Source organism: Oncorhynchus mykiss, chromosome 16 (genome assembly GCF_013265735.2).
Source record: "Oncorhynchus mykiss isolate Arlee chromosome 16, USDA_OmykA_1.1, whole genome shotgun sequence".
NCBI classification, from domain to species: Eukaryota; Metazoa; Chordata; class Actinopteri; order Salmoniformes; family Salmonidae; genus Oncorhynchus; species Oncorhynchus mykiss.
The window spans coordinates 62,307,128-62,315,609 of record NC_048580.1 but is presented as its reverse complement, the minus strand read 5'-3'; the positions used below and the strand labels follow the sequence as shown (position 1 = coordinate 62,315,609).

Genomic DNA, 8,482 nt, shown 5'->3' with positions numbered 1-8,482 from the left:
CCGGCCAAATGCCAGTGATATAATTATAAAGGTTTTACTTCAACCATTACAAACTCTCTGAGTTGTTTATTATGTCAGTGACTATATAGTCCCATTTCCTTTTGTGATGGCAGAACTACCAGAAAATATTTTGGGGTGGGCCTTGAGGTCATCGGGTCAAATCAAACAGCTTGGTGAACTGCAGGAGGTCATTAAAGAGAGTGAGAAAGGGAGAGAGCGAGAGAGAGAAGAAAAAAAGAGCGAGTGGGGGGGTGACCCTTTCCTGTCCTCCCCTAAGGCACTATGGGTTGGTAAGGAAGGAAGGAAGTAAATGTGAAGAGGAGGAGGAGGAAAGATGATAGGTTGGATTATTGTAGCATAGCAACCCAGGTCTCAGTGTGGGTTGAGGGAGAAGTAATATAACATATCGCTGAGAGGTTCCATCGCTTAGAACAACGACTCAAAATGAACGTGGAAAAACAGGAGCACTTTCTGTAAAGAAAAGGGGGGGGGGGTGGGGGGTCAGGGGGTTAGCAGTGATTGGTAGAAAAATCCCTCTCTCCCTCTCTCCCTCTCAACTGCTCTCTCATACTCTCTCTTTCTCTCTCCCTCTATCTGCTCCTGTGCATCATTAAAACAAGCAGAGTAGTGTTCAGAGCGCTGGGCTGCACAGAGACAGTGACCTCCACAAGCAGGAGATGTTTTTGCTTCAGGGAAGAGAAGGTCGTTTTGTACTCCCTTTTCTTTCTGACTACTTCCAAGGGAGTAAATGAGATTTAGAGGGGGGTAGAGCGGGGCAGGGAGAAATGGAAGTGTGAACGGGGTAGAGAAAGAGAGAGAGAGTAGGAAAAAGACAGAAAACACAGTTCTCTGATATGATTCATAACATTGAAATGGACAGAATAGTCTGGACATCCATCATCACGTTATTTTACATAAAGGGAAAAAAATGTAATGGAGTAGAAAGAGACACGGTTTGAGTGAAGAAGAGAAGGAGAAAGGTAGAGAGGGAGACAGGGTCTCATTAAGGTCAAACACAAGACATGCCTGAGTCTGTCCATCTCTACTGGGGAAGGTCACCTCTGGCCGTGGGAGTTACCGGAGAGAAATATAGCCCTGGTGCAAGCTGGCCAGTGGGGGAAAGGTGTGTGTGTGTGTCAGCCCCACAGATGGTGGTGGGCAACCAAGGCTATTCCTCTTCAAAGAAGAGCGTGACTTCAGGGGTGGGGTTGTCTGTAGCCCCGTCCAGGAGCATCTTGCCAACACATAGAGGACTTGATCACATAATGGCCAAGGGACATAGCCTTGCTACCATCAGCGAGGTTCCCAGGGGTGAGATGGGGAAAGGCACTGGTGTGATTACCAGGCTAATTGTCGTCGCAACCACTTTACCACACAATCCATGTCTTTCTAGATTCTCTCCATATCTGTGTCTTTTCCCCATTTATGTCTATCACTGTCTTTCTGCATTCCCAACCCCTCCCTGACCACTATTTTATTTTTACCCCCCCTTTCTTTCATTCCCTCCTTCACAGTTCCCAACACTGGTCTGGTCGTCCCTTCTGTTTGTTGGTTGTTGTCTAAGGGAAGGTGGCTTGAAAGAGGACCGACTTTTGCTTTGGTCAGATGTCATCATTGTTAGACGTCATTATTGTTAGATGTCATTTCAGCGCCAGGCTTCGCTTTGCATACAAGTCTCTCTAGGATGGCTCAGACACAGCTGCACTCTATGCTAAATTGATAGTGAAGGGTAGTGGATGGGGCTTTGAAACTGTCCTGTGCTGTCTTTATGACAGTTGTCTATTTTCTGTGCTGTTTTATTTGGCGTGATCAATTACGTTGCTGCGTTCCGCAGCAGGGGGGCTAACTGGAGGAGCAATTAATGCTCCTCTTCAAAAGGTTTTCCAGATTCGCGTTTATGTACCTCCTCCCTTTGTCGTGGTTCGAACACAAGTCATCGCGAGGAGGCCGGCTTCACTTCCTGCACTGGATATGATGTGTGTTCCTCTTATTTACATATTTTTTTACATGTGTTCTTCAGGCTTCAATAACGACGTTTTGAAGTGGCAACAATATGCTAGAAAAGTCATGTTAGTAACTCGTGGTAAAGAGGCCCCAAGCACCAGGTCTTGAGTTTGCTAGGGGTAATGTCTGCACTCCATACATGCTGACTCCTACTAAAACACTCACACACACACACACACACACACACACACGTCCATGTTCAGTATTTTTTGGAACATGCTCCAATTGAATAATAACGTTAAAAGACAAAACAACTCCACTATATAACCTCCCTCCTAGAAGATAGATTAGTGTTCGCCATTTGACTGAATTAACATGTAAGTGAGCTAATGAAACCTAATCCCAACTAGGAGAGAGAGGGGGAGAGGGAGGGCAGACGGAAAGAGAGACAGAAAGAGAGTTGGAGGACAGGACAGCCTGGACTGGGTTACGTCAGGGAGAGAAATGGTTGCAAGCATTAGCAGTTAGTTTCTTTTTAGGGGAAGTGGGGAGAGGCAGGTGTGTGTGTTGTAGAGATATATATCAAGTGAGACAGAGATGGAATGATAGAGAGAAGGCCAGAGAGGGAGAGGGTTAGGGTTAGGGTAGGGAGGGTCAGGCTTGTCGTGTCAGGAGGATTGGAGCAGCCACGTTAGCATGAGGCCGTGGAGCTTTGAGTAAAGCAGCTTGTTCCTGGCAGGGATTGTGTTTGCAGCCACAGCTGCTACACACCAGCATTACACTGACCAACCAGAGGAATAGGAGAGAGAGAGAGAGAGAGAGAGAGAGAGGGAGAGAGAGAGAGAGAGAGAGAGAGAGAGAGAGAGAGAGAGAGAGAGAGAGAGAGAGAGAGAGAGAGAGAGAGAGAAAAAAAAATAAAATAAAGAGGGAGGCTGTGTGTGTCTGGGAATTACAGACCCACAGCCTTAATCCACATTGCCCGACAACCTCCTGATCCGGCCCTCGGCTCCCAGCCCGATGAAGAGTGCTTCCTACCCCCTGCTATGTTAGACACGCCCCTCACACAATCCTATTCTCTATCATCACTCATATTCCCTATCATCACTCATACACTTCTATTCCCTATCATCACTCATACACTTCTATTCCCTATCATCACTCATACACTTCTATTCCCTATCATCACTCATACACTTCTATTCCCTATCATCACTCATAAAGACACCCTGAGCAAGGCAGTTAACCCACTGTTCCCCGGGCGCCAAAGACATGGATGTCGATTAAGGCAGCCCCCCGCACCTCTCTGATTCAGAGGGGTTGGGTTAAATGCAGAAGACACATTTCAGTTGAAGGCATTCAGTTGTACAACTGAATAGGTATCCCCCTTTCCCTTTCTCTCGATCTCTCTCTCACACACACACAAACACACACTCTCTCTCATCTCCCTACATCCTCTATACACATACAACACACAAAAAACACACATGCCTCTCCCCACTTCCCATAAAAACACTTTGCAACCATTTCTCTCCCTGACGTAACACACTCCAGGCTGTCCTGTCCTCCAAATCTCCCTACTTCCCCTAAACAGCCAGGACGTCAGACTGAGAAGATGAGAAGTGCTCTGTCTGTTTATGTCTGATATCAGATTTAGCAATGAGACAGACTTTGGCAAGGGCACTGAAATGGCACCGGCATGAAGCAATCTCATCTGATTGAGACAGACATTGAATTTATAACAGTATATCATCTCCAATTGACATGATGTCATTGGTGGTGTTATTAATGTGTTAGTCCTTATTAATAACTATGATATTATTTCAGTGATTTTACTGGAATGTCATTGTCTGAAAGATGGATGAAACAATGAAGAAAAAAAAGCATTTTGTTTAGAAGGGTTGTCCAACATGTGAATGTCAGTATTCCTTTACCTTCTGTCTGATTGATGGATAGTTTGCCTGTTTTACCACAAGAGGGTGTAGCTTGGTCCTTGCCTTTCATTCAAACCACACGGTGGACAAAGCTTGTCTTCTGTTCTCACCAACACCCACAGCAGATGCACTCATGTTCAGAACCCCAGTGTCATGCATAAATGTATAGACAAGTGCATACTTCTCTGTGTAGGCTAGTAGCTACACTGAGACATTGTTTTTAAATAGGAAACGTCCTTCATAAACAGTATTACCATGAGATGGTGTCAATTCAGATGAAACATACACTCCTTTGCAGCAGTTTATATTTCTTTATTTCAGAAAATCATATGATATGCTGAAGATATAGCTGGAACAATACATGTTACTTTACACCTTACACACAATTCAATTTCAATTGGTTGTCTTGTCCATAAGACAACCCAGTTCAGCATAAGAATAAGAATGTTTAACACTTCATGATATTGTTTTCATGACACACTGCACACACAGACAAATACCCGACATTTGTATTTATTTTAGGATTTCACATCGTGCTACTCAATTGCAATAATGACACTAATATTTCTTTGAGCTGTCAGATAGAGAGTGTCTGGGGGTTGGTCGCTGATGGAACGGCGTGTGCGTTCATGTTGCCTCATTTCCTGAGTCTGCCCAAAGACAGGGAGATACGGGGGGACAGTGCGAGGGAGAGAGCGCCCTGGAGAAAGAGAGCGAAAGAGAGAGGGGGAGAGAGAGACAGACAGACACAGAGGGGGAGGCTGGTTCCTGATACCAAAACACGGAAAAGCAGGGGAGTGAAAGAGAGAGAAAAAAGGCTGGCTGAGACAGGGAGAGAGGGGGAGAAAACAGGGGAATAACACTTAAAGAGACACAAAAAGCGTAGGTGATGAAAGAAGATAATACTATGTTCTTCTGAGCATTCCCCTTTCTTTATCTCTCACGCTGTCACATCGGATTGGACTCCAAAGAATCGACACCGCGTCTATCCCAGACCCCATGGGTTAACAGGTATGTCTGCCATGCTCTTTCATTGCTTTTCCTTCATCAGCCCTTCCGTTTCTATTCAATTGCCTAGTGTCAATGTATGTATTTTAAAAGCTGCTGATTTTATACGGAGACGCTGTCACAAGGTTCAGGCTATGTGCTTCATTTTACAACAATGTCATTTTCATAATAGTTTTACGTTCAGATAGAGAGCGTGCTTGCGCACACGTTATAACCATTGAACAATGTAACTCTTCTGAATGCATGTGACAAGTTGAAGCGGTGTATCGTGGTTTTACGGTTAATAACGGGTGGTTGTCGGTGTGTTGGTATCATGTCACGGACCGCACAAGTGTATTTTGACAGTTCTTCGGTGCGATGCATTTAAGCATCATGCTAAAAGTAGTCCGCCTACCTGTTTCATGTTGCCGAGCTAACTGACAAGCCAGATGTCTACTTGCGTGTATGTTTCTTGTTTTTGTTATTATGAGATGCAGTCATTTGCTAATGTAGGATAATTGTGCACTTGCATGAGATTGGGAAAACACGATATAGGCTAAAGGCACATGTATTTGCAGAATAAAACGCTCTAACCATAGGCTATTTGTTTCCGCTGTAAAGGAACCTCTCTTTCCCTGACTGTATTTGTTAACCCGGGAATGTTGAGTTAACTGTCAACGTTTTGACCCCAATATTCTAAGTCTTTGCGGGATTGTCACGCAGTGAGCTGTCACTGATCGTGATGCCTTGGCTGTATATCGTTCTATGCGGTCTGTCGGGGTATTTAAAGGCTCAATGCAACCATTTTTATCGCAATATCAAATCATTTCTGGGTAACAATTCAGTAACCTACTTTTATTTTATATTTATTTATTTAAAAAATCTATAAAAAATTAGCTTCTTAGCTAAGAGCAATTTCTCAAGCACGAATTTTGCTAGGACTGTCTGGAAGTAGTCTGATTGAGGGCCCTAATTGAGGTTAATGGGAGGGATATGTAACCTGAAAATTTGCTATTGGCAGAGAGGTTTGAAACACTCTTTGTTATTGGTCTATTAACTTTTACTGCTTGGTGATGATGCCAGGCAGGCCAAAACTCCATCCCACCAAAACAGGCTGACATGTCAGGTGGTCTTTTCAAACAGGTTTACACTAAAAGGCGTTATCATTATTTTTGATAAGTTCACAGTATTATTGCAACCTCATAGTGTGGAAATATATATACGATTTAGCAAATCACGTTTTTGACTGCCCTGAGCCTTTAAAATGAAATGCTGGCAGTTTGGCAGGCAAGGGCTTAAACCCCCCACCCCTTCTCCTTCCCTCGGTTAACCTCTGAAAGGGGGATTTCTCCAGCTGGAAATTTCTGCTGCGTCAACACCCAACCCCAGAGTACGCTACCAGACAAGAGAGGGAGAGTTCAGGTTTCAGACTCAATGGTTTTTGGGCAATGTTGTAGCGATATGCAATATTAATCTGATCCGTCCGCAGGCGCTTCTTGAGTTGAGTTGAAAGTGTGGCGTCAAGTGTTTTCATTTGGTGCTGAATGAAGCTGAAATGCCAAACCGTTCTGCTGATATGCTTGGCCCGTCTCTCGGTTATTGTGTGTGTGTCTCTGTCGGTCTGTGTCTGCCCCCTCAGAGTGGTCAGTTCCGTCTTCCTCCATTTTCTACTCTGCTCAGAAAATGAAAGGGGAACAACACCACTTTATTCATGCGCCGACAACAACACAATGTCTCGGCGCACCGTGCGCCAGGTGCGATGTCAACAATGAAGTCGCGCAAATCGTCTTGTCTGATCAAATCTATCGATGTCTGATGTCCTATGCTACACCTTTCCCACAACAGTCCGCTAATATGTTTTCCCCTAACCTTTTGTATTTCGATCATTTAACTCCCCGTTAGTTCTAACATTTAATTGCAAAATCACACTTGTATTTGGTTTCCTCCTAGACTTACATTTGACCTCCTAAACCTAAATATGCATCAGTGTTTTATTATTCCGAGATTCTGATCATATTTTATAGACCTAATAACTTTCATTTATAGCCTAAGCATTTAGACCTATACATGCGTTAAAAACCTATACATGCTCCCGAGTGGCGCAGCGGTCTAAGGCGCTGCCTCTCAGTGCTTGAGGCGTCAATACAGAGACCTTGGTTCGATTCCAGGCTGCCGTGATTGGGAGTCCCATGCAGCGGCACAGCGTCTTCAGGGTTTTGGCCGGTGTAGGCCGTCATTGTAAATAAGAATTTGTTCTTGACTGACTTAAATAAAGATTCAACAAACAAAAAACATTATAAATGCTATTCAATTAAAGTTGTAAAGAATTCAAAACCACACAACCTGTATGTTGCTTTGTTTTGCATCAACCATGGTGGTTATACCTACTAAATAAACCATTATTAGGCCTACCATTTAACATATTGGTCACAAAGATGGGGGGAAAGTAATATATGAAAAATCTAATATATATATATATTAAACACACTTGTGTCAGACTATTTTAATTAGATTTCTATCACAGTATAAGTTAAAACAATAGCCTGTCATAGGCAGGTTCCTTTATTAGTCAACACAATTGGGTAAAATGGAGAGATGGTCAGAGAGAGAGAGAGAGGAAAGAAAAACAAGGCCAAGATTAAATTGTTAAAGTAGCCAATGGAAACCTGGACTGGTTCCTAATTTGGGAGGTGTCAAGCATGGCAGCTAGTACGGAACCCTCGTTAACAGTGACGTCTTCACCTGGGTGAATATCTGCCAAGGTGTAAGCTAATAAGGAGAGGCTGAGCCTAATTTGATAAGCCTGCTGAAGTCTTCAATTATGCAGCTATACAGTATGTGTATTTATTTAATGACTGTTAATGAATTACTAACAATTAACATAATATTCATTATATTGTTATATGTTTCTTAAAACGACATTGTTGGTTAAAGACTTGTAAGTAAGCATTTCACTGTAACATTTGATTTGATTGTTCTATTTAATTATGTGGCTAAAACGACAGTAGCCGTATAATTCTTTAAACGTCTTTTGTGACATTGTCAGCTGTATTTTAGGGGCCTGGTTGTAATCTGGTAATGGGATGTAATTTCAACCAGAAAACCACCAGAATATGACGTATTTCATGAATGCCCTGATGTCATCATGAACAAAAAGAAATACATCTGACGTGAGGACACATCACAATAAAGACATGAAATGTTTTTTACCTGGTTGGGGGTTCGGGTACTGATCTGTTGACGTGAGGACACATCACAATAAAGACATGAAATGTTTTTTACCTGGTTGGGGGTTCGGGTACTGATCTATTGACGTGAGGACACATCACAATAAAGACATGAAATGTTTTTTACCTGGTTGGGGGTTCGGGTACTGATCTGTTGACGTGAGGACACATCACAATAAAGACATGAAATGTTTTTTACCTGGTTGGTGGTTCGGGTACTGATCTATTGACGTGAGGACACATCACAATAAAGACATGAAATGTTTTTTACCTGGTTGGGGGTTCGGGTACTGATCTATTGACGTGAGGACACATCACAATAAAGACATGAAATGTTTTTTACCTGGTTGGGGGTTCGGGTACTGATCTATTGACGTGAGGACACATCACAAT

General features: G+C 43.1%; 1 protein-coding gene across 3 annotated transcripts in view; it reads left to right on the top strand.

The window, feature by feature from the left end:
* The first annotated feature begins 4,401 nt into the window (after positions 1 to 4,401).
* LOC110529871 (zinc finger and BTB domain-containing protein 46-like) overlaps positions 4,402 to 8,482 on the top strand; it is a 129,980-nt gene continuing 125,899 nt past the window's right edge. Inside the window, exon 1 of one of the 3 annotated variants that reach the window (XM_036947513.1) lies at positions 4,402 to 4,886. The gene's annotated coding sequence lies outside the window, so the exon portion shown is untranslated. The remainder of the gene's footprint in view (positions 4,887 to 8,482) is intronic. The other 2 variants (XM_036947515.1, XM_036947514.1) reach the window with 2 other exon arrangements.